Below are 27,817 nucleotides of genomic sequence, written 5' to 3'. Positions count from 1 at the left end.
TGAGATTGTGTTTCTCATCTCCTCCTTGTGCTGCTATCTTCACACTGGGATAATGCAGTGTATAGGCCCCATTTTCTATTGTACCCATACTGTTAACATCATACTAATTCGTTAGAATTCTCTGTCCATCTAGAAATAGCACTCATAATTGGCAGAGTCAAATTATTAATTTCATGTGGTGCCGAAGGTCCAGGACCTTTTAGCCTTGATTACAATTATGCAAATCGTTGTGCTTCTTTGTTTACTTTGTTCCATCTGTTAATTTTGCTGGAGCCACCTTTTTCCATTTCTGTTTCCTCAATTCAGGTGCTATGAAAATACCCAAAGTCTGTTATTGCTTCCAAGATTTATACTGGGGGACAGCACTTCTCTTTTTGCAGATTTTCTACTGATGGTTCCAGATTCCTATTCTCTTGTTTCATTTGCTCAAGCATATCAAGCGCCTCAATTGCCTACTGACCTGCCAATTTTATGGCATATTGTCTAAGACACCTCACTGCCGTGGCCATTAATGCAATATTTTATACTTCTTACACTTATTTCTTTTTAAAATCTCAGCCCCTGCCATTGCTTTACATATTCCAGTCCGTGTTTTCCCACTATCCTTTATGACCTCTTATCAACCTCCTTTTCTGCTACCCAGCGCATCTATACCTCATCAGACTCTGTGGAGATATTTAGGGAGGGAATTAGGGGATTCCCTAGCTTGGAATTTTCTGCCATCACAGATTGCGTCCCTACGAGTGGACAGCTTGTCTCCTACCAAATCAGTGGTCGAGGTCACCAGTGTAGAAGACACTGAAGAATGGTGTTGTTGCTAAGCCGTTAAGGCTGCTTAAGCTGTTACAGCTGCTCAGTACTTTTGCTCTTGGAGCTCCGGTGTTATCAGCACTAGCAGAGAGCATAGCCTGCTAATTCAGCAGACTTCGATGTTATGTATAGAGAAAGATACAGGCACAGTTCGGTGACAAAGGCATCAGCCAGGTTTATTGCCCTCAAAGCACAGTTCTAATGACTCGCACAACTTGCACAAGTACATTAACACATGAGTGGTCTCGTGGCAAGGAGTGGCACAAAAGTTTCTGCTGTTCCTTCGGTCACACAAAGCGTTAAGGCAAGGTACCCTGACATGTATAAACTGAGACAAACAACTGGAATAAACAACTAGTGGTTTGAGCATTGGCCTGCTAAACCCAGGGTTGTGAGTTCAATCCTTGAGGGGGCCACTTAGGGATCTGGGGCAAAAATCAGTACTTGGTTCTGCTAGTCAAGACAGGGGGCTGTACTCGATGACCTTTCGGGGTCCCTTCCAGTTCTACGAGATAGGTATAGGTATATCTCCATATATTAACTTTTGCACCACCTTATGCATTTCATGACATCTGTTTACCTCCCCTTGTTCCTGATATCTTGAACATAACATCCTTATTTGTTCTGTTAAATCATCTTATCTTGTACTAGATTGGTGTGTAACTAGCCTTCTGAAGTATATTTACGTAAATACCCAGTGTCTAGTAATTCTTACAAATGGCTATGTTTTAACAATGCTAGCAGCAACTTTGCCAAGTATATGTACTGGGCAGTGAACTTGTAAGCATCTGCTTTAATACATGCCCTGACTCTGGTTCACAGCCTCTGGTTCAGGCCTCAGGTCTTGCACCAGGACCAGTGCTCTCTCTCTCTGCTACAGACTAGTGTGCACATTTTGTTATTTCCCCAGTTTTGTTTTGTTTTGCTTGAAATAAAAGTTCTATTTCATCTTTGTTTAATACTTCTGTAAGTGTTCAAGAAGGAATTTTTAAAAAGGGACGTGAAGGGAGAAAGGAGTGGGGTCATGCTGCCCTTGGGCAGGGAATGTGTTTCAAATATAGGAGTTGCACAGAAAGTTCAGAGCTGAGTGGAAGATGTGCACATGTTGAAATAAATATCCAGGTGAATGTGCAATTATTACATCATACATTCTCTTAAAATTCTCCACACTGTAGACAGCAATACAGAATTGCAAATGCTAAGAGGTCACCAGAAGGTTTGGTTGGTCTGATACTATAGTGTTTAGGAGATAATTAAGGTTGGAAATGATTTGTTGGGTCCAGTGCCTGTCCTCAGAATGAAGATTTATGTGCAGAAATACAGGTATATGCCTAGTTGTGCATTTACATGAATTATCCATGCTTGGGGGCATATCCTGGCCCACCAGTCATTCCACATAGGTTTAGAAAAACCAACAGGCAGCAAATGGGGGTAGTTTCTTTTCCGCACCAAAAGAAAGGAATATGGAGGATAGTAAAAAAGCAAAGAGTTTGTGCAGGATGAGGGATACTTATCCCTAGTGCTCCATGGGCTTCTGTCTCCAGTAATGTGGATGATTTGGGGGGAGGGGGGGGAGAGAAAGGGATTGGATTGCAGTGTGCTCTGTGGATCTACTGTTGTCTAGCCAAATATTCTGACCCAAACCAGGACATACTTCCCTAAGAGAGGACACAGCTACTGCAAATCCGAGGCGTGGCTTCACTGGCATATGGCCAGGAACAGAGAGTGTCCCAAGCCCAGTTACCTCCAGTTTGTGGAAACAAGGAAGAATATTTGGTCCCTGATGTGCACTTAAATTAGCCAGAGAAATAGCATACTGTATGTGAAACATAAACTATTTTTACTCATTTATAAATTCTTTATTTCTTCATGAAATTTCCTCCATACATTTAGAAAGCTCATGCAGTCCTCTCTGAGGACTCTGTTCATGCCATATTTGAAGTTTTGAATGTTAACATTTTTCTCAGTTACCTGAATGCAGTAAAGAATCAGTAAAATGTTCTTGAATATTAAAAACTTTTTTATAGTCAGAGATTTTTTTTAAATGGCAGATTGAATATTCTTGAAAAAAATGTGTTTGGGCTGAGATCAAGCCTCAGAAAAATCATCCTCAAAGGTAAATTTTGGAGGGAAGTTGTTCAGAATGAAGTCCTTTTTCAACCACAATTCTAGCGTTGTTGCTAGAATATATTAAACTATAAAATGTAGAAGTGCTGCAAATAAGTGACTGGCAGTTGCCTCAGGCAGAAATTTTAACTGATGCAATGAGATAAAAGTAATTAAGAAACATGTAGACTGATGGGTAATTAAATCCATGGGAAGCATTTTGTAACTAATTACAATGTTCTAATCACAGATTGCTTTCTATTTGTCAAGGTAAGTGTATATAATTATACAGTTCCTGTTTTCTTTCATCTAAAATCATCCCAGTTGGGTGAATATTTTTTTAAGCAAACCAAAGCCTCTGAATTTTTGGCAGTTCATTTTATTGGATAAAGTAGACAAGGTGGCGGTCATCTTGTTTTTTCATTCCAGGTGGCACAGCTGCCTGCATCTATTGTTCCTCTTTTCTCCTGTGCTTGTTAGTTAATTCTGTGGGACAGATCGTTCTTGGTTTGTTTGTTTTTATCACATTTATACCTGTAGATATCCAACTCTATTCTGATAAATGCCACCATATTGAATATCTCAATGCATGAATGTTCTCATCTGCCTCAGTCGTCCGTGTATAGTCATTTTTGGAGCTGATAAGGATTTTTTTTTTTACTAGGAAAAGTGGTTTATGGTATTTTCAACCTTTTTTCTAATGTATCACTTCAGCTTGATTTTATTTGGTTATATTTTAGTGCAGGGAGGGAGCATAGTCTAGAACTTGACCAGCTAAATCAAGCTACAGAATATTACCCTGAGTCTACAATATGAAAAAGTCATGTTGAGGTTGGGCTCACCTCGCACGTGTTATCTAAGCTCAACCAAAAATTGACCATTTTTCCTAGTTAGCACAATGCAGAATAGTTGCTAGCTGGTGGAAATCCTGCCTACCTGTGGAATTCCGGCCACATATGTTACTATTTTATTACAAGTTCCTGAAGATTATGTAAAATGCTTCCTTATCCTCCAATTACCATAATAAATTCACTGGATTTTTTTTCGAAGTGCAAAAGCATTTGGGGCTTTTAAAGTAGCTTTTTCCATTTTTTTAAATAGAAAACCTATGCGATCATTAAGGTTTTTTATTTTTTCCCCTTTCTAAGACCTTGATGAACTGTTGAAGTGTGTTACTGAAAGCCATGTAGGTGTAAGAGTAGGAGCAGGATTTTATAATTGTACTTTGAGAATTTGATTTTATCCTGCCAGCCACTCTTTTTGAATAGCAGAAAGGAATGACAGACCAAAACAACTAATTATGGTCACCCTTTTGTTTTAGGATAAGTTATAATGTCTACTATGGTTTCCTATATGTATTACAAATTAGGCACTCTAGTTAAATATACATTTCTTTGTTTTAAGGTTTTAGTAAGTAAAAGACAGGATCTTGTATTGTATCTATGTTAAGGAGATTAGAGAAAAGTTGAGGGCCTGAAGCCCCAATGTGAATTGTTTTAATTATAAGATTTAGCACGGCTTGATTTACAATGTATTCTGCTGAATATACAATACTGCTGTCTGTATACCTTTGAAGGTTTCTGTAAGAGATTGTGTAAATAAGGAATGGATGCATCAGGAAAAAATAAGGTGTAAAAGCCATCACAGATGTCCAGATGGTCAAGAAAAAGTGAAAGACTTGGAAAGACCAGGAGACAATCAAAAAATATCCATTGTGTCCAATGCTAAACATGTTAGCAGCATTGACGACCTCAGAGGTGAGGCAGGCACCCCCGAAGGCGAGACAACAAATAGAAGATAACGATGGGAAGCCCGACAATAACCATCAAATGATAACACCACTTAAGGACTAATGATTACAGAATGACATTGCAAAATGCATGGACTCAAATGGGAATTTACAACTATAAAGCTGGGGTGTTTTGCCATGGAACTCTGGGTTCAGTCCTGTAAAGCCTCGGAGCATCGGATCGCGACCGACAAGAGCCCAGCTCCTCACTCGTGCTCAATCTAACTGGCCATTAGATTGACTCGAGCTACAACAGACTGGTAACTATAAACATCAACTGGCAGGACTGTGTGTGTGTGTGTGTGTGTGTGTGTAACTAAAAAGCATATGCTAACTGTTGTATTTTCAATAAATGCAGTGTTTTAACCGTCTCCTATAAAAGATCTCGTGTGCTTTGTATAGCATAACATAAGGAGAAGTAATTACGGTTAAGATTTTGCCAATATTAACTTACATTTTGCCAATAGTCATCCTAAATGTGGAAGTGTTTGTTTTTTATTTTTATTAAGGATTGATTAGTACAGTGTAGACAAGTTTTATTCTGTAACCATTATGAAATCCGCTAGGGTTGCACTACATATATATACCCACAATATTTTAAGATAATATTTGTATGGTATTTAAACTTACACATAATTCATTACTGGCCTGTGTTTCTTTTGATCCATATACTTGCCTATACTGCCTATTTATTTTAGTCTTTCCATTCAAGATGCATTTGGCATGCAGCATTATTGCAAATCTTCTTTCTAGTTGTACTTTTTTCCTTTGCATATCCCATTAAAAACACACTTTAAAAATGTTGTGATAACTGCCATTTTTGAGAAAGTGAACTGGACAGCTGCATGTTTTGTGGCCTCATTTGATCTGGTATAAAATTCTAGTTGGATTTGGTCGATATGAAAGCGAATAGAGAAAATAGACAAAAAGGCTATGTCTACACTGCACTTTCGTCGGTAAAACTTTTGTCGCTCAGGGATGTGAAAAAAACACACCCCAGTCTGACAAAAGTTTTACCAACAAAAAGTGTCGACAAAGAGCAGCTACACTGCGTACCTCAAAGCGACACCGCTGTAACGGCACAGCTGTGCCGCTGTAAGGTGCACAGTGTAGACATAGCCTAATTCAGTACTTTGGCTGACTAGTTATGGGAAGGAACAACAATGCTGACATTCATTGGGACTACTTGGAGGAGCAAAAGGATGGGGAGAAACATAGACTGACCTAGTACTGCAACTGAAGCTAATTATCTGGTTTTCATTCTGCAGTGGGGAATTGATTGTTGATAAAGAGATTTTTCTGTCAGTGGTCTTATTCCCACCTTCAGAGTGAAGTGATACCAAGAGAGAGAATTACTTGTCAGAATTTCGTTCTAAAAAGACAGCACGCTAAGAGAGAAGAGATCTCATAGGGAATAACTAGTCCAGAGCAGTGTGTCTGCCTGCAACTATCATGTACTATACGTTTTTCATTTTTAATGTCTAAATCTGTGACGTAGTGGTGTGATTTTAAAAAATGCATAAAGCAGATGTTTTAAAAGGATGTTTTACTAGACAGAATAACCAAATGCCCTCTTACTAGGTCACAAGCAGATATGGAAAGGAGAAATCTGTCTACTGTGTTTTCAGTAGTAGAAATAGAAACAAGGTAAAGTCAATCTATTTTGTAATTCAATTTGTTGTTAGATCCCTTCATGAATGGAGAAAATTGCTTGAAAAACTTACTTTATTGTTTTTAAAATGTATGTATGTATGTGATATGTTGCAAAGAGTATCTCCCATAGATGATGTAGCTATTAAGTATTTTTAATTTGGAACAAAGCTAATTAAATGCTTTTCCTAGCATGAGACAGAGAATATTTATTCTGATCATTCAAGCACCAACAAGTAATATTAGTGCAGCACAGCGTGACTTGACTCATCTCAGTGTGGCACAGATGTAGGGTGGGATTTTCAAAAGTGCCCTAATGACTTCAGAGCACAAGCCCTGTTGAGTTTCACTGAGACTTGTGCTCCTAAATCAGTCACTCAAGTGCATTTGAAAATCCTATTGGTGATGGATAGAAAGAGGAATGAATAATATATATATATATATATATATATAGTGGCTGCCCAGAAATTAGTTTTAAGTTGTTCCACCTGTACCTATGACAGGTATTCTAAATGCATAAATACCAGGAAAAAACAGAGTTTGAATCTGTGTTTTGGCATAAATATAATCTTGTTTTTAAAAAATTTTAAGTAAAAGGTTCCAGATTGCCAATTCTGGAGAATGAAGTTCTGTTTTGCCATAGAATAGATATAGTAGAATGGCAGCAGTGCAAACTTCCTCTCACTGTTGCATCACCATGCCATAGCAGTCTTCTTCAACAACCAAAGCGAGGGTAGTTTAACCTCTGGTTAGCCTTTAGTATCTTTTCCAACAAGGCAAGGGTTCCAGTTATTGATATTTGTCTATTCAGAACTTGATGCAGACTGCCAGATGGTTTTATATAGACCACCAAAAACCTTCTTAGATACATATAGTCATTACTATACTGCACTGAATTCAGGTTATTGATTTTTGAGGTCAAGGGCACGATTTACCAATGCCCTGAGCCAACCACAGTCCCCCAGTTGTAGCACTGCCTACAGTAAAAACATTCACATTTTTTCCCATTGATTTAATTCAGACTGAAATTCCTCTTTTTGACCATAGCACAGTCTTGTGGAAGTAAAGTGCTGGTTGAACGTTTTTTCAATATAAATATTTTAAGCTCTCATGCCAGGATTTTCCAAAATGGGTGGCTGCAATTAGACTCCTAAATCCTTATTTAGGCATCTGTTTTTCAAATTCCTCAGTTCCCTGCAACTCCCATTGAAGCCAGTGAGATATCTTTGAAAACCAATGGCTTGCTATGCAGTCTACAGGCTGTACAGCATCTTGGTGATATGTAGAGCTTTTTGTGTGTTGAAATATTTTTTTTTAACATTCTTCCAGGGTATTTTTGCTGGATGGTTGAATAATATTAACACCCTGCAACCCATGTGAAGTGATAGGTGTTAAAAGTAGGAAATGTCACTAATACTGTTAGGATTGCTCTGTAAACTGCAGCATTAAATTTTTAATTTTTTTATAAAATTGGCTTGCAGTGCAAGAAACTTGTATGTCCTTTATTGGAAGAAAGATCGTAAAAGCCTTTCAAATGTCAAAATGTATCATCTTGTTTATTATGAGGTTTAAGTTAAGCTGTATAGAAAGGTGTCTGTACTAGATGGTCAGTGCTGTTTTTCACATTGACAACATAGGTGGTCCTAAATGTTTCCATTATCGCCATAAATAAATATTAACAGCAGAAAATACTCTGCTGATGGTCAGCACCATGGATAATTGGTGTTGAGGATGGCAAAGTTTAGGTCAGACCAGCATCCCACTGCTGGTTTCGCAATTACAAACCAGAAATAAAGGCTCGCAGCCAGCCAAGTAAGTTTAGCCAATGCTTAGTAGTAAGGCACCACGTCTGTAAGACACCCAAGCATTTCTGAGGATCTCGTAAGCCAAGCCAGATGGTGCTCAGCTATAAAGTTGATTGATATTTATTCTAAGAAAAAATATTTATAAAATAATGCTTTTCTTACAGATTATCTTGCATTTCATAGAATCATAGAACATTAGGGTTGGAAGAGACCTCAGGAGGTCATCTAGTCCAATCCCCTGCTCAAAGCAGGACCAACACCAACTAAATCATTCCAGCCAGGGCTTTGTCAGTCCCGGGCCTTAAAAACCTCTAAGGATGGAGATTCCGCCACCTCCCTAGGTAACCCATTCCAGTGCTTCACCACCCTCCTAGTGAAATAGTGTTTCCTAATATTCTAATAACCTAGACCTCCCACACTGCAACTTGAGACCATTGCTTCTTGTTCTGTCATCTGCCACCACTGAGAACAGCCTAGCTCCATCCTCTTTGGAACCCCCCCTTCAGGTAGTTGAAGGCTGCTATCAAACTAAATAACCCCAGTTCCCTCAGCCTCTCCTCATAAGTTATGTGCTCCAGCCCCCTAATCATTTTCGTTGCCCTCCGCTGGACTCTCTCCAATTTGTCTACATCCCTTCTGTAGTGGGGGGACCAAAACTGGACCCAGTACTCCAGGTGTGGCCTTACTAGTGCCGAATAGAGGGGAATAATCACTTCCCTCGATCTGCTGGCAATGCTCCTACTAATACAGCCCAATATGCCATTGGCCTTCTTGGCAACAAGGGCACACTGCTGACTCTCATCCAGCTTCTCGTCCACTATAATCCTCAGGTCCTTTTCTGCAGAACTGCTGCTTAGCCAGTCGGTCCTCAGCCTATAGCGGTGCATGGGATTTTTCCGTCCTAAGTGCAGGACTCTGCACTTGTCCTTGTTGAAGCTCATCAGATTTCTTTTGGCCCAATCCAGGGCCTGTGATCTGGAAACTTCAGTTAGTTGTCCGAAGAAAGCCTCGTCTACCTCCTACTTCTGATCCAGTGGTCTATAGCACACGCCCATCACAACATCACCCTTGTTGCTCTCGCCTCTAAATTTAACCCAAATATAACTTATATGTATCTGATGTGACTGGCAACATTTCAGCAACTGGACTCTTGCTGAGACTTGACACTTCTGTAAGACACAATGCAGTTTGTGTCTAGCATCCCAGACCTTTCTGTTTTGGGATCCTATTTTTAATAAGGCAAACACTTTAATATGAGTTCTCCTTCTCTGTATCAATAGCAATTTTTCATTTTTTTAGTGGGAGGTGTTACATTGTTTATCCAAACTACAATGGAGTGGGTTTTTTGCTCTTACTTTGCATCAGAGTTTCAGTCCATCCTATTGTAAGCTCATGTTGCTCACTAGTATTCACCGAAAAGCCACCAGAAGTTCTTGTGTGAATAGACAAAAATTAAAATAACCATTTCTTGATGCAAAATTAAATGTGCATTTGCTCCAACCTGTCATCTGATTTCTGTACGCAAGTCTGGCAGATAAACACATAATCATCTAGAGGTAATCTACACTAGCAGCATTACATTAGTGCAGCTGCACTGATGCAGCGGCACCGCTGTAGCGTGTCTGGTGAAGAAGCTCTTTGCCAAAAGGAGACAGCTCTCCCACTGGCATAATAAATCCACCTCCGTGAGAAGAAGCAGCTATGTCGGTGGAAGGCGCTCTCCTGTTGGCATAGCACTGTCCACACCGGTGGGGTGTGGGAGAGGGCGAGTATGTGTTGTGGCTGAATTCATTGAAACAGACATGAAAATAAAATTAGGACCATCAGATATTCTGAATGTTTGTTCTCTCATGCATGGAAACAAACATACACAGAATGTATAGAAAACTATTACTCTGGAGGTATGCATTCAAACATAATGAATTGTTTGGGGCCCTAGTAAATAAGAATATTGACAGGTTTTATTAAGTTATGTAACTGGCCATTAATATTGATTTTTGTAGCATTCTATTATTTAAATATAGGAATAATCAAACTAAAATATAGTTTTATAAATAATTATATTTATAAGAAGCAAATTGCTAAGGTCTGTAGTTTAAAATAGTAATTGCATACATTTCATAAGCAAACAAAAGTTTTATTTAAATAAAAATTAGGTTAAAGACATCTGATTCCATGTAGATGTAGACAGGAGGACCCAATTAACCTTATCAGGATCTAACAGCCCAATTCCTAGCGAGTGCCCATCCTATGGTGTTTAAAAAACAAATGAACAAGTAGGCTCACAGTCTATTCAATAGTTCTCTCCTCTTTCAGAACATGTGACTAATTCAAGTTAATACACTGTAACTAAGATTGGTGTTGGAATAATACTTCTAAATCTAAATATATGAGGGGAACCTCATTGTAATCTCGCATTAATTATTGATAATATGTACAGCATTGGAAAATAAATACACTTCTTTTGAAAGAGGTTATAAAAGGTTTCGGTATATTTTTCTGTGCCGGTCTCAGGTTAGTACTGAGTAATACCATCATTTTTCTAATTTCTGTTTGAATTCATGTGTTCCAATAGATTTTTTTAAAAGGCTTTTTCATTCTGGCACCAAAACATGCAGTAAATGGGTTGAGGTGCTGTAGTTAATTCCAGAGGTTTGTAGATTCCAGGGAAGCATTTTCATCCATTCGGTCATAATTTTTTTCACCACAATGCATGATCAGATCCAGTTCATATTTAATGCATCCCATTTGTTTCTCCTTGGGAGAAAAAGTAGTTTAAAAACATCATATAATTGAACATTTGTATTCTTGTACAAGTTAAAAGAGAGAAGGGGATGTAAGATATGTTAGAAAAATATGTGTAGAAAGATATCTTTAATTAGAATTGCCTCATTTCTATTTTCATGAATTACCTAAGCACCCCAGACTTCAAGCTCTGCCACTAGATATCCTGGCTATCCTAATATTGTTTAAACAATTTTTGGACTTAAAAACAATGTACCTGAGATGCACTGATTCTTTTGCAGCCTTGAACAAATGATTGCATACACTATATACTTTTTCAGCTGTTATTGATCAGGAGTGGTCCATTATGTAGATCTATATTTAGATTCCTTACCTAGTGGTGGTACACATCATGATCATTAATATAGATGTGTGTACTACAATGTTTTAAAGAGGGTTTATGCATAATTTCTTATAACAATCCATTCGTATATGCAAAGATTCACCCCTTCAAGCTATCAGATCATATACCCTTTTAAAACTGAAGGGTTTTTTTTTAATGTTTATAACTATCTGATTTTGACACTTTTTTAAAGTTCAGTATTTTTTGCTTAAGCCTTCTCAGAAAGCTACACTGATTGTTTTAAAACTAGGTTATTTAAAGAGTTTATTCATGGGCCTGTGAATGCTACATTTCAACCATGAATTAATTTTCATGTCCAAATTACAAAACCACTAAAAAGTGGATTGACTACAGAAATGCTAACCCAACATTACTGTTAATGTTGAAAGGCACAAAAAGTTAAGCTTCTGAAAAATTATTTCTTAAAAAAATTACCAATAATTGGGGGAGGGAGACGTATAATCCAGAAAAACTTCAGTCCATACTCTTCAACATGATGCTCTGTTTCATGAAATATCCCCAATGAGTCGTCTTTCTAGTCTTCCTGACAACTCCAATATTTGGACTGGAGAAAATTTAACAAAATCCTGCTCTATCAATAGTACTTATCAAGAACAGAATTCTTGTTAATTCACAATCCTTCCTGCCCACAAAGAGCCAAGGTACATTTGCTAGGATCTTTTAAAGTGTCTTTTCTGAAATCTCCATGCTTAAGATTATAAGACAGCTACCAGCTTGTGGGAGTAAGAAATTTCTCCAGTTCTGTTATTGTCTAGTATAAGGTTTCTTGCATCTTCCCCTGAAACATGTGGTAGACAGAAATCACTGACAGAGATAGGATACTGGTCTAAATGAGCCATTGATCTGTCTCACTATGCTATTCCATATTTCTGTGTCAGTTTCATGCATGCACCCACAATAAACTCAACCCCCTCAGAAGCTCTTCTCCTCCCCCTTCGGTCCCCTCAACACACACACACACACACACACACACACACACACACACACACACACACACACACACACACACACACACACACACACACACACACACACACTCTCTAATCACTTATAAATTGGTGTTTGTTACCCTGGTCATGGCAGCCTGGTCATGTCTCTTAAAACAGGGCCATTGTCGAGTGACATGAGGTGCTTTTGACTAAACAGCATTGCCAGCTCAGGAAGCAACAGAGAAGGTAATGATATCCTGTTTCTGTGCTGGGAAGTGGCATTTGAAGTGTTAAGGCCTGGTTTGGAAGAGGCATCTTTCAGCATTAGGGAATATCTTTTTAAAAGAAGGTTTTAAGGCATGTGTGTTAACTTTTTGTCCTGTCTTCTTTAATGGTGTCCCCGTGGCTGCAGTAACGCAGATGTGCTGCTGTTATAAAATTAGAATAGCATAATATCTTCTACATGTTTTTTTTCAAAATGCGAGTTTTTATGATAATACAAAGGTTCATGTCTACCGTGATTGCCTTTCACAGCAAATTGGATGTTGAAGTATTTCTAATGGATGTAAGAAACAGATTATGGTCATTTTCAACACAGAGTGAGATGGCCCTATATAACATTGGAAGACTTGTATAAATTAAAAATAAAAAGTCCAACAAAGAGGTGTATTTTTCCAAGAAATATTATGCTCTTGAGACTTTACTTTGTTGTATAGAATAAACAAGTATTTTTGTCAGTGATTGAATTGTTGTTTGAATTCCACTGTTGAACAGATGAAGCATCTGTACTGTGGATTTTTGTTTAAATGAAGATTTCCAGGTAGAAGTTAATCTTTTTAATTTTGAGTTAATTTGTATTACTATGTTAACACATAACCAGTTCATCAAAAGGTATATTCAAATGCAGAATGAGAATTAGTGTTGTAAGAAAAAAATACATTAACACACTGTAGATAGAAATTCAGTGATTGGACTCTCTGCCTCAGCCCCTCCCGCCATACTCCTATTCAAAAGGATCCTCTGAAATTTCCAGTTCTTGTTCCCTTTTCTTCCGCCAAAGACTCACCTTCCTTTTCGTCATCAGAAATACTGATTGCTGTGGTCTTCTCGTTTCCCAGTGTCATACAGAAGAATTGATAATAAACTTTCCCTTATTACAAGTACTTTTTCATGCTGCATTGTTTGTATTATTATACCATACCGTGTTGCTGTTTGAGTTAAATGCCATTTACCATTTTCATAGCGCACCAAAATAGCAACCCCTTGCTATTTTTCATACTACATCTTTATTATTTTCATATTATTATTATTATTTGGTTGTTATCAGCACATTTAACAAGCTCATAATGATTTTTTCCCCTAAGTCAGTTACATATAATAGATCAGAAATTGGGACTGATTAATTATTCCTATATACTCACAAAAGTCTCTGTAATCTGTTTTTTTCTTTATTTGATCAAATTTGTCCATTTCAATGGTTTATTCTGACCCAATATAATATAATCAGTCATGGTTTTTAAAAAGAAATGTTCTTTAAGCCACTATAATAGTTAAGGTGTATAAGTTTTTCTCATCATAAACCGAGATTCTGAGGCTTGTTTAACTTAGCTACAAACATTTGCAGTAGATTGAATCTTTGTATACAATGTTACATCCTAGGAATTATTCAGGTAGTTTCCATAAAAACATGTTTTTTTAAATTCACACTCATTAGTTCTACAGTGATGGTCATTCAATACAAAACCTCAGTTAATTATCACTGTATCCTGTAATGTGTATACAGCCCATGAACACTTCCTTGAATTCTTACAGAACATGACCCCTTGCACCTGATATTTCACCTACAACAGAACTGTCAGACCATGGTTTGCTTTTTAAACAGACAGCATACACAGTGAACAATGAATATATTACTCAACTTCACTTATGAATTGTTAAATCATAAACATAGGATTTCTCACCACCCACACTTGAATCTACAGTTTTGAAACTGTTGTCTTTAATGTTTGTTTGGTAAGTAGTTAATAGAAATAATAAATGATAGTGCGTTTAGCTTTAAATTGATGAAAAATTTGCTTGTGATTTTGAAGAAAGCTGTTGAACAGCTGTCTTGTCCTCCATGCTCTGGAACAAAATTCACATATGTTACATGAATGTAACCAGTTATCTTTTTTTATTTTACTTTCCTTGCAGATATCACCAGCTACCTATAACAGGTATCAAATCTACAAAAAGATACGCAGTTTCTGGAATTTGTTTCCTTATGAATCATTAAAGGGTGTCTGTGCTTAAAATTTTAAACAACATAGTATAGGATTACAGCTAATGGACCCAAACCAAAACATCCCATCACTCTAGACATTATGGGGATGTTGAAAATCTGACCCTGGATCTGAATTTTACACGTGGGCCCACCAAAATTGTAGATCCAAATTCAGGAGTGTTCAAAACTTGATCTGAACTCTGCTGCTTTTGTCCATAGTGTGCAATGTTGTTATGGTAGTATCCACAATAATCCATACTTGGTGTAGGGTTGGGGTGGGGGGGAACGGAGTTTTTATGGTATAGAAAGAAAACTTTCTTTAATTCTCTACTTAGTTTTATATTGGGAGGTAATAGGTTCCAGTTAAACAGGCCTTTAAAAATACGCTGTGAATAAGCTGTATCCAATTCAATAACCATGTAGAGCTACTTAATTTTAATTCATTTAATTGGCAGGTTAATTCTGTCCCCCAGGAGACAGTCTAGGTTCAGGTACCCAAACTTGATAAGTTTGGCATTTGTCAATATAATGATAGAGTTGAATCATTTTCTGTATGTTAGAAGAGAGTGGACTTTGAAAAGGGACTACTGACTATGTGTGTCACATACCCAGCAACAACAGGGTCATAGGCAGGTAGCCAAAGGACAAGCAGAGCCCTGTCATCTTCCTCTACCCTCAGTTTTTGAGATACCAAGACCAACTCATGAAACTCAGACACATGTCTCCTCTACTCTTCCTGAAATCTTTCTCTGCTGTCTTTTAGACTGGCTACAAAACCCAATTCATCGTTATGATATATGGTGTCATTAATCCTCCTTGAGAGCATGGTGCTTAATGCTGCAATGTTGGTATTGAGCAGACTTGTGTAACCTGACTGTCTTTCTTGATTCCCTGTAGGGTCTTCTCTTGTTTTAGCAGAGCGAAGCTGGACTCATAATGAGTATAGACATCATGCTGTTTGCGGCTAGCAAGCAACCAGTTATAGTGTTCTCTTCTCCCCTCTGTTAATGTACTATAGCTCCAAAATGTGCAGGACAGGGCATTTAGTTTATGCTCTAGCATTAGTCTATAGAAGTGGAGGTCCCTATAGGGGTAGAATGACCTCTTTTTAAAGCAAGTACAAGGGTTTGCATTGTGGGGGAAAGAAACCTGTTATGCTCCATTTGGCATTTAATGATCTCCCAGGCCTAACTGCTACACAAGTGGAAAATATAACGAACTTTTTAAAGGGCTTTGTGTAATTTTTTAAACATTCCCTTATTGTTAGTCTCTTAGAAACATGAAAATAGTTTTTACTGATTTTAACCTTCTCTGTTTAGCAACATGTTTTCCTCCTGCTTGAATGAAAGTGGATTTAATATTGTGGTGGTTATTATTTTTGTCTAAGACCAACAGCTTAAAATGATACATTTGTTATGCCAAAACATTTTGGTTTATTCACCAGTATAGCTGCAGATGCCAGCATAGCTCTAAAAACAATAGAGCTATATGTAAAGTGAGCATATAAAAATGTTATATTTATAAATTCAACAAAAATAGCTAATTTAATTTTTTTAAATCTGGTGGTAGAGCAATTGGTTTGCAAAACAGTCATATTTTAAATATTAGTTCCCAAAATCTGGAAACACTTGTAACTAGCATACTTAAATTTATTATGTAACTACTTGATTTTTACATCAAGTAAATGGATGAGTTCAAATGATCTGTTTTCTGAATTAGTTTTTTATGTCTAAGATGATAACTCTCACATAAGAAGGCACACACATTGCTCATTTTCCAAAAAATAAACAAAAATATTTGCTGAAGTTTTTGTTTTTCACTTTGGGGGAAGATGAATTAAAAATCGAACCAGAAGTTGAAGGGCATGCCTTGCCATTTGCAAAAGCAATTACTGGTGCAGTTAAAGGGACAGAAGCTGTGATTAATGTTTCTGTTTGGAGCCTGTATTAATGGCATATTTCTCAACCTACCAAAGACTAAAAAAGTGGGACGCTGTCACTCTGACCTTTTAAAATATATCAGAAATAATCAGACTAATTGTCAGAATAGTTGTTCATCAGAAACTGTGAATGATAAATCTGAGTTTTCTCAATCTGTTTTTGAATTCTGAATTTAAAGATGCTGTTATGCGCAGTGGCATAACTGTGGGCCTTGAGTCAGATAAAATAGGAATTGGACTAAACAAGCACTTCCCAAACTGAACTGGAATCCAACAGGTACAAAAATTGTTTCATAAAATTGTGAGAAAAACCTATTTTCTCTCACAAATTCAAATGTATCATTAATTCTGACATAAAAATGTAAATGTCATGTAAATATCAGTATTGTCTTCCAATAATAGTTTGACAAATACAGCATTAGGTGTAGGAAGCCAATGGGTGATGTGACTTTCATTTATCTTCAGTAACAAAATCACATAAAGTAAATACCCAGGCAGACCAGTCTGTACAAGAAATCTTGAGGTTAACGTCCAAAGTATGCCTTTTAATGAGGAAAGTAGCCTTAGAACAAACTATAGGTTCTTGCTTGGTGAAGGAGCCTCACAAATGCTGTCCAAACCTTTCAGAGATGTGTAGTCAATAGTCTGGTGCAAGTGCTAACTCGTATCCCATAGTAAAAGTGTATTAATCCTACCTCTGATTAGCAGTTTAAAATATCTGACATTTGGATACCATAAATAGATGATATATCCAATAATTAATTCATTCTATAAAATTTAAATCACTTCTTTAGGCAAGCATTACATATAAATTAGTCATCTCAACAAAACAACAAAACAGTTTCAAAGTATTTTGTTAATAAGTTGAGTGAAATAGATCCTTCTAGGATATCAAATTGTACTGAGTCTGTGTCAGTATCTTCCACAGTAATATTTTTGAACATCTGTTGAGACTTCTACTTTCAGTATAATAAATGATTCTTGGATGTCCAGAGAATGTGATTTGGGCCAATGTAATCTATTCTTAGTTTAGTAGGGTGAATGATACCCAAGAAAATTCTGAATTCATGTACTTTTAGTCACTTTTTAAAAAATAGTGCTTTTCTTATATGTTCAGTTACACATTTCCAACACTGTTCTTATGTTAGGAGGTAAATCACTCCTTTCTGCTACATTTCTTCTGTAATCTTCTAGTGAGTTTCACTTACATTAGTTCCAAAAATGATTGAACTAAAAAAAAATGTTTGTAGACCAGAAAAATGTTAGTGTTTCTCCATTTCCTGAAGTCTCTGATGCACGTGTAATCCTTGTGAGAAACTTGTCCTCCTTTAGAGATTCTTGTAATCTATCCAGATGCTACCTAGGGCTCCTGAATTTCAGTTTTAACCGGTAATCAGAGATAAAAATACCCCCGATTTTTTTTAAATGAAATTGGTGTTTATCCAACACCAGAAATGGTTACTTATACTTAAGGGCTTGTCTGCATGAAGCAGTAATGTGGATTATGGGGTTGTGAGTCTAAAGTACAGTAGTGCATTGCACATTAAGTGGTCCATATAGACCCTGCTGGTGCACACTAAAGGTTCCCTAGCGTGCTTTAACATAGTGCTCTTTGAAGTAGTACTATGTTAAAATGTGTAAGGTACCATTACTGAGAGATTACTCATTACAGTAGATGAGTAATGGATATAACATACATTACTCTTTACACCATATACAAAGAGAGAGCCCTGAAAACACCCGATTTTTTTGGACAACTACATAAATCTTAAAAAATGCTAAAAATAAATTCCCCAAAATGAAATTAATAAATGCTGGAGAACTGTAGCCTTAAACATATCCAGACTTCTTGTAACCCAGCATTAACATTCAGAAAGAATTATCTTTGATCCAGATATACTAGTGTTCCTGCTGTCCTCACTAACTACTGGATGAAAGGAAGCTGCTTTAGGAATTTTACTAAATTCACTGTCTTTAATCAGGGCTTTACGTAGTACTAGCTAAACCTTCAAAAAAGTGTACGTTCTTAAAAGATATTTAAACTGGTGTTGATTACAATCCTGGAAGTGGCTCTTCAGAGAGACTCCTGTATTAACACCCTGATTTTCCTCAATCCATTTTGAGGTTTAATAATAATAGTTCACCCAGCTATCCATCCAACCACGGCTCCTTCCTGTGGTAGAGGATATTTATGGATGAATCGCTGAACCAGTCTTCTCACTCCTGGTTCTCTTCAGGAGAAAGGACCTGATAACCCCTTTCAGCATCAGGTTTCTTTCAAGAAGCAGCCTACGCACCTGCGATGGGGTATACAAACCCCATATTGGACAGGGTGGAACTGCTAAACCTGCGAGGCATGCACAGGATGGAGGAGGAGCTTAAAAGGGGAGCAAAGCAGCTCACTTATTGGCAGATCAGGGAAGAGATCAGACCTTCAGCCCTCAATTTCTGAGGAAAGGGCTGACTGAAGGCAGGAGCTTCACAGATGACCGCTTGCCTGGTGGCCCCTTCCTGAGCGAAAGGAGGGTTAGATTCTGATGCACCTTCAGAGGGAATCATTCCCCTCTATTTCCTATTAACTGAGTTTATTTGCATTACTGCCCCTTGCTTTTTGTTCACGGACTCCCCAAGAAGGGGAAGGGGAGGGCCAGGTCACAGGAAGAGGCAGACCATCACAGAGGCAGAGTGATGTCAACAGGAGACACCCTGTGGTGAGAGAGCTGCCACACCATGCCTGGCCACAAGGAGGCAGCAGTGGTGAGTCAATCCCTTCACGACCGGTGGAGAATGTGGGCATTCTTCTCACCCTAGACTGACTGACCCAAATGGTCGAAAATTCTAGACCTAAATGTATGGCTTGGTAGAATGGACAGAAGGGATCTAAAGCATCTTCTCAAATGGATGACTGCAGCTCCTGCAGCAGATGGGTGCCCAGCAGCAACAGCTGGCCTGAGACTTAGGGGCACAACAGCAGGGACAGCAGCAAAGGCTGGTCCAATGGGTAATGACCCTGATGCAGCCTCAGTGTCTCCCCTCCATGGGCTGTAGGCTCAAGCCTGGTGCCTCACTCCCTCGTGCCAGTGACACTTAAAAAGATGGGCATCAAGGACAACCCTGAGGCTTTCCTGGTAACATTTGAGTGAGTGGCGATGCCATCCAAGTGTCTACTCAACCAGTGGGACATCCTATTGGCACCTTACCTGATGGTACCAGCACAGGCTGTATACTGGAAGCTGGATGCAGCATCTGACCAAGACTACGCCCAGGTGAAAGTGATTATACTCTGCTACCTTGATACCACAGAGGAAACCTTACAATAGAGGTTGGTTCCTGAGGGAGAAATAGCCCTGGGGAGCCCAGCCCCGTGTGGAGGCCCTGAAATTGAGACCTATGCTGTAGGTGGTTAAAGCAGGAGTCTTGGACTGGAGTCAAGGTGGCTGAGCTTATTGTGGTGGAGCAGTTTACCCATATAGACCCAGCTGGAGTAGGCACTGGGTGCTCAAACACCAACCGGAGTCCCTAGCCAATGCCATCCAGTGATGGAAAACTACCGAGCTGCTGAAACAGCTTTGGGCGTCACACAAGTGACCACCTGGGGCCAACGGCGCCCCTTGATACAAGGGAAAACCCACAGAGTGGAATCGGCAATCAGACAGCATAGTTGCATGGCCAGCTTCTGAGGGGACCAAGCAGGTCACCAGGCCCTGGACTGGCCCCTGTTGGGAAACCCTGGCATCTAAGACCCCAGTCTGACAAAGGCCCCTAGGACTCCTGCAGTCTCCTCTGCAGGAAAGCCAAGAGTTAGGAACAGATGAGCAACATAGGGAAGGGCTATTTCACACATTTGGCTCAGGGCTGGCACCCGCTCAGCCAGCAGTGGGGTTTATTGTTTGTGTGGCTGTCCAGGTCACTAGTATCATGAGTGCGCCTATATGGAGTGTGGGTATGGACAGGTGTGGATGGCAGAAGCTCATGCCCATAAGCGAGCCCTGGTTAAAGTAACAGTCCCTGTTTGGATAAATGGAACAGAGGTGATAGGCCTGGTGGATTCCGGGTGTGGGCAGACCCAGGTCCAGGACTACTTGGTCCCAACCATGAGACCCCTGGGGAAATTATCTTTCTACATTATATTCACATAGATGTTAAATCCTATCCCAGTGCACGTGTGCAATTGACTGTAGGGGAAAACATGGAGTCCCTTGTAGCGGGGCTGGCCTTGACACTAGCCTACCCCATTATCTTGCATCAGGATTGGGAAAATTTCTCTGATGTACTGAGGAGATTTAAAACAATGCAGGAGATGCCGGAAGGATTAACTGAAGGGAGGACCCTGCAAGATGGGATCCCAAAACCTGTGATGCTGGCAGGTGGAGGTGAGGAGTTAGCCCTGGAGAAGGAGGGATATGGCCAGAGGGAAGCTCCCTCAGAAGATCCACCTAACAATGAAATTATGTTGGCCCCACCTACAGGAGTGTGAGGGGGCAGCCTAACTAGAGCGACTGAGTTCATGAAGGATTAGAGGGAGTACGAAACCTTGAGCCAGTCCTGTGAGCAACTGCAGATGGTTAAAAAGAAGGTAATAGACCCACAGTGATCATTGCCCCCCACACCTCCATTTCAGCTATTGGCAGAGTGACTGTACTGGATGGAGAAAGACTGGCTGGGTGAAGTTCTTATTTCCTGGTCTCATAGGCATAAGGTCATGTGACTAGCTCATGCTATTCCCTCTGCAGGCCTCAGTCACAAGAAGACCCTGGCCAGGATTCCGAATCACTTGTATTGGCCCGAGATTCATCAAGAAGTTAAAGATGTCCACTGCTCCTATCCAAAATGCCAACTCATAGGAGCTAAAGGAGTAAGAAAAGCCATTCTGGTCCCACTCCCCATAATAGGCATCCCATTTGAAAGGACAGGGATGGAAAAAATGGAACTGGGTATAAACGTACATTAGTTATAGTTTATTATGCAATTCACTATCCCAAAGCAATCCCACTGCGCACCCTCAGTGCCAAGACTACTGCAGCAGAATTGCTAAAAGTCTTTGCCAGAGTTGGGGTACCTAAGGAGATCTTCACTGATCAAGACACTAACTTTGTCTCTGCCATAGAAGGAGGTGTGTGATCTACTAAAAATAAAGTCTACATATGTCTATTATCTGCAAACAGGTGGTCTGGTTGAATAATTCAGAAAAGAATGTTAAAAAGTTTATTGCTAAGGTCCTCCATCACTGGAGTCAGCTGATCCCTCCCCTGTTATGTGCTATTAAAGAAGTTCCCGAATCATCTACTGGATTCTTCCCATTTGAACTCTTATACTTGAGATAGCCATGGGAGATTCTTGATTTGGTCCGTGAAATCTCAGCGGAACAGTCTCCTAAGCCTGAGAATGTTGTACAGTATGTACTGAAGCCCTGGGAGAGACTTGAAACCCTAGGAACCTTTGCCAAAGTAAACCTCCTTGGTGCTCAAAAAGCCCACGAACAAGCCTAGAACAAAGGGGCTCATATCCACGTATTTAAGCCAAGCAGTCGGGTACTACTTCTGCTCCTGAGTGCAGAGTCTAAGTTATTCACTGAATGGCAAGAACCATATGAAATAATCCACCTAGTCACACTAGTAAACTATGAGATCAGGCAGCCTGACAAAAGGAAGCTAACTCAGACCTACCATATTAACTTTCTGACGCCCTCGAAGGAATGGGAGAGCTTATTTATCACTCTTTAGCCCCCTGAGCCCGAGCTGGTATCCCAAGTGCCCACCTCACTGGACTCAGACCCTATACAGCTGGAAGTAAACCTCCACCCATAGCAGAGGGCCTAAGTGAGAAGCCTAGTAAAAGCCTTCTCAATGGTGTTTGTCTTCTGGCCAGAGCAGATTCCTCTCATGCAATACTGTGTTTGAACAGAGCCTGGGCAACTTGTCTGGGTGAACCCACAGGCATTCCCCCCAAAAATGCAGGATGCTATGAAATAAGAGATCCATGCCACGTTTGAAGCAGGAAGAATCCTGCAGCAGTTGGCGAAGTCTGGTTGTATTGCTCCCAAAACCGAACAGTACTATCTGGTTTTGCATAGATTTTGGAAAGGTCAATGCTTTCAAGTCAAAGCAAATTCGATGCTTACCCCATGTCCTGAGTGGATGAACTACTAGACCTGCTGGATAAAGCCTGATATATTACAGATTCCACTCATGCCAGAATCACAGGAGAAAACTGCCTTTACTGCACCGCTTATCGTATATCATTTTAGGACTATGCCCTTTGGCCTCCACAGTGCCCCAGTGGCATTCCAACAGCTCATGAATCAAGTTCTTCAACCACTTGGCTTATATGCGGCAGCCTATGGAGATGTCATGATTATTGACAGCAGAGATTGGGGAGAACACCTAGTACAAATTTTTACTGAATTTTGGCCATGCTGATGGCTGGGCTAACTGCATACCCAGCAAGGTGTAAGATGAGAAAAGAAGAGGCCACCTACCTGGGATATACTTTGTGGAAGGGCCAGGTGTGGCCCTTCGTGGATGAAATCTAGGCCCTTGAAACGTGCTCTACTCAACCACAAAAGAAACAGAGGTTCAAAGATTCTTGGTGCTCGTGGGTTACTACCGATGATTCATGTCAAATAGCAGCTGCCTTCACAGACCTAATTAAGGACAGTAGCCCCAAGAAGGTTCATGAGTCAAAAGCCTGCAAAAAGGTTTGTTAGAAGTTGAACGATCACCTATTCAAAGACCCTGTCCTGTTCAATCCTGACTGTTCAAAATGATTCACTTTACAAACTGATGCCTCAGAAGTGGGACTAGGCATGTTGTCCCAGGAAGCAAACAGTGTAACAACCTGTACTCTGTGTGAGCCGCAAACTATTCCCTCAGGAACGGGCATATTCTGTGATAGAAAAGGAATGACTGGCTGTGAAATGGGCTGTTGAGTCTCTCTGATCTTATCTCTCAGGAAATCCGTTTAAGCTTGTCACTGATCATGTCCTTTTGGGATGGTTAAACACCATGAAAGACACGAACCCCTAGCTTATGCACTGGTATGTGTCCCTCCAGCCTATGCTTTCCAAATTCAGCTTAAAGTGGGAAAAGCTCACCAAATGCTAATTATTCCCTGCAACTTCTCCCCAGAAAAAAATCTTCTGGCCCTAGTTCCCTAGGTGCCATCCCCCATACAGGACAACAAGGTATTAAGGAACTCCTCAGGGCTCAAGCAGCTGTCCTGCCACACCTGCAAGGCATGTATAGGCTGGAGGAGGAGCTTAAAAGGGGAGCAGACCAGCTTACTTGTTGGCATATCAGGGAAGAGAACAGACCTTCAGCCCTCAGCGTCTGAGGAAAGGGCTTCACAGACATGGACTGCCCTGGAGTGATCTGACCAGAGGGTCAGGTTGAAGGAAGAGACAGACCACAGAGGCGGAGTGACTGTTAGCAGGAGACTCCCAGTGGGAAGAGAGCTGCCATGCCATACCTAGGCACAAGGAGGAAGCAGCAGTGAGTCAACCCCTTCATATCTCCCCAATTTCCCAATACAATCTAGATCACCCTCATCTTCAGGAGCTGTAGGCCAGTAGAAGGTGAGAGCAGGCCACTGTGCTCCTCTTCGACAACAATACAGATGAGTGAAAACACACAACTGTTGAAGGTAAGAGCTGCTGTTGGGCCTGCTAAGAAGCCATAAAATGTTTGGCTATTATTTACCTTGAGTCTCATCGTTTTATAGAAAAAATAGATTGTGATTGTTACTTTGACACTACTCTGTAATACATTATGAGCAGGCCTGCAATAATTTGAAATGCATAAAGATATCTTTATATTTTCTACATTAAGGTCTTGATTCAGCAAGGTCACATGCATAGCCTTAAACACACGAGTAGTCCAATGAAGTCCAGGCTAAATGAGTGCCTAATATGGGTATGTTGTAAGTAAATTAATGATTTTTTTCCCCCTAGCATTGTCAATGAGTGAGGAGGGAAGAGGGGTGTTTCAGATAATTGAAGAGAATCAGGAATCTATGTGGTGTAAAATCAACCTGAACAATGAGAACATTTAAAGTGAATTTCATTTCACAAGGCTTTCTGTCAATATCTGGCTATAAAAAGGCAGAAGTTCAGCCAATGGTGAATTCTAAAGGCGTGAGCAGCTTCAGATTGATTGTGCTTGGGTCTGCAGGCAATTTTTAACGAACATTTAAGTCAGGCCTCTTCTTGGCAAATGGTCTTTGAGATTTCTGTGGTACAGTGAAAGAGGAATTTCTGTGGTCTGGACAGCACTGCAGGCTGCTAAAAGAATTCTCTGTTGGAAAAGGAAGAGCAAGGTCAGGCAGATATTGAGAGGAGTATGAGGGCTACTGAGAAAGTCAGTGCTAGGGGTCTCCCACTGTGACAACCTGCAGAGAATCACACTGCTGGAAAAACCACTATGGTTCACATTAGAAAAATCTCACAGGAAAGCTTTTAAAAAGAGAGAGATAAGAAAAGTGAATGCTTTTTGGTACTCTTTTATTGCTTTTCTTACCAGATAACAGCATAAATCACTGTGAGATTCATTGAATAATTGTTAACTGATAGCTACGATTTTACAGATCTAATTTTAGTTGCTTTCAGTTTGAGTCTATGGTGTTTTGGGGGGTGGGGGGAGCTTTTCTAGCTATGTCTAATTAGACTAATAATTGGATATCATCCTTACATGACAGAAGAAGCAGATAGTGGTGAGTGAATAGAATAATTAAAAAAAAATATTAGCAGGAATTTTTCCAGTTTAGGCAGACTAGTACAGTGGGAGCAGATGCATTCATTCCACCCCACAATAAAGAGAGAGAGAGACAGACTTAGGTATCATTTATTCAAACTGATAATGCTGTATATAACAATCAGCACAAAAAGCAAAGTGATGTTTTTAGATCTGGAAAATATGCTGAAGACAGTTCAACTTGTATTATTGGGGAAAGAAGATTTCTAGAAATATATAAAATGGAAAGATATGGCTTATAACAATAACACCATTAGCTATGACAGAGTTCATTTGGACTACTCTAGAGAAAGCAAAGTCAAAACTCATTGCAGACATTTCTGCAGTGCCTATTCTTTATAGTGAAATGTTCTGTTAGGCACAAAACATCTTTCATTTAGTATTCACCTTTTATGTTCTCATACATTTTCCATTCTCAGTCATCTCCACTTACAGGAGAGCAGAGATATGAATCCAGCTGTTAAGGTTACTGTTTGTGCTAGGTGCGGGTGCTGGGGCAGTGGGTGGGGGGGAAAAGAGCTGTGACTGAAGACTGATTTGTAATTATTTGGGTATAACGATAATGGAGTTTAAGATCTGTAATGTGTTCAAAGAATTTTTTTCTCTGCCCTTTGGATTGTATTTCTTTCTTAGAGGTCAGTTTGCTTCTACTAGCACTAAAATTACCCAGATAACAGCATGATGGATGACCTAATGAAGTGAGCATTCAGTAGGGGAAAAAAATAAATAATGCACATGATGAGGCAGTGTGTTTAAAAAGAGATCCTGAGCAGCACCGGGGAATGTTGTTTTCACAGAAGATTTATTTTTTGTGAAGAAAAAAAAATAAAGTATAAGAAACAAATAAGAAGGGATCATATTCTCCACTCCCCCTGTTTGCCTTAAGTTGGGGGACCTGGGGGGAACTTCTGTGTCTTTCTTGAAATTGAGTCCTAGCCTCTGAGTCCAGAGGGCTAGAATGAACATTTTAACAGATCCTTTTAGTATTCACTCCAGAGCTGTGACATAGGAGCTGAGCTTTAGGTTGATTTACCCAGGCTGTATAGATTTCAAGGCTTAGGACTCAAAATAGCCTTCATGATTTGCTTATCCCTTTTGCAAGGCTGAAATTGGGGAAAGAAGGTTTTCCTAAAGTACAGTATTTTTTTCTACATTATGTACCTGCCTTTGCCTGTCTGAGCATGGATTATGCCCATTGCCTTTTATTCAGCACCCTGATCGCAGAGCAGTCAAGACAGTTATTCCTGTTGTTGCTGATTTACTGTTACAGCTGCTTCCTTTTCATGTGATTTAATTTGAAGCTTCAGCCCACCAGGGGGCTAATAGTCCCACCTATGCAGCTTTAAGAGCTGGTGGTTGTTTTCCACCTGAATGTTATTTCCATTCCTATTCATAGACATTCTTTCTTCACATTCATCTGGCAACAGCAAGGCAGTGTTCCAGCAATCCTCTTCAGAGGGTAAAAACATGGAACAATTTGGATGGAAAAATTATAAATTAAAATCAGTCTGATCACTTTAAAATGTTCATGTTGTTGTTTTGGTGAATGCCAGCAACTGGAAAAGAATGGCTAATGTCCTGTTTTTGTAACTCGTTTAAGATTTTTATTTATTTATTTAATGTTACTTTATTCATTTTTTCCATTGGTTGCACCATACATATGATTTTTTTTAAAACAGGCAAGTAAACCTTTGCAATAGCTTAGCATTGCTTGATGTGAAGTATATTGCTAAAAATATTAGCAACTTCTGTAAAACCAGTAGTGAGTGTGTATAATATATTTACTCACACTGTAAAACTCTTGAGACATTTGACTATAAAGTTATGCTTGCAAGTGTGATAACACCACTGTGATATGTAGGTACATGTAATGGAATGTTAGTGGATGATGGCTATATAGCAGTGGAGAAACAACTGCAAATAGGTTAATCGAACTTTTTAATATCTGATATCAAACTTTTAAAGGTGGGCTGTGAACGTGTGCAGATGCTATTCTGAAGGATGTTTTACAGGATTTTTTGTAAGTGCCTAACTGCATATTTGCATAGAGGACTGTGTTCCAATGGACATTTCAGTATTGTTGTCTGATAGTTTTGACTATGTTGTGCATTATAAAGCATTGTTTATGTTGAACTGAAGTATGCTGGAGAGAACCATCTCAATACTGCTTCCACCAGGACGCTCACAAAAACAAGAAGTCCATCTCATGAAGCTATCCCAGTGGGCAAAATAATAAATAAAACATTTTTGGTTTATATTGTAAATTGTTTTGGTTTTAAATAATAAATAGTTCTAAAACCTTTTTAAACAATCAGAGTTCAGTTTGACACTCAACACAGACTGTTGTACCTCTCTTTCAACATAGCGTGAGTTAGAGAGCAGTATTTTGCTTTTTCTGTTTGCATCATAGTCTTAACATTATTTAAATCAATGTTTTTGTTTGTATTTTCCAAATTAAAATGATTAAAAACATTTAAATTTTATGAGGCGTAGCTTTCTCTGCCAGTCCAGTTGGAGCCACTTTGAAACCACAGTCATGCGGCTTCTAATGGATGGAACTGTCGATGTGACTTTTCTTTTCCTTTTCTTTTCTTTGTTTTATTTCCTGTAGTAGAAGCTTAACTTTGCGCT

At 39.3% G+C, this 27,817-nt stretch overlaps 1 protein-coding gene across 1 annotated transcript in view; it reads left to right on the top strand.

Moving 5' to 3' along the window:
• The window catches only part of CDKAL1 (CDK5 regulatory subunit associated protein 1 like 1), a 645,112-nt gene that overhangs the window by 341,993 nt on the left and 275,302 nt on the right, over positions 1-27,817 (top strand). The gene's annotated exons all lie outside the window — the stretch shown is intronic.

Source organism: Emys orbicularis, chromosome 2 (assembly GCF_028017835.1).
Source record: "Emys orbicularis isolate rEmyOrb1 chromosome 2, rEmyOrb1.hap1, whole genome shotgun sequence".
Classification (NCBI taxonomy): domain Eukaryota; kingdom Metazoa; phylum Chordata; order Testudines; family Emydidae; genus Emys; species Emys orbicularis.
The sequence above is the reverse complement of the archived record's forward strand: the minus strand, read 5'-3'. Positions and strand labels throughout refer to the sequence as shown.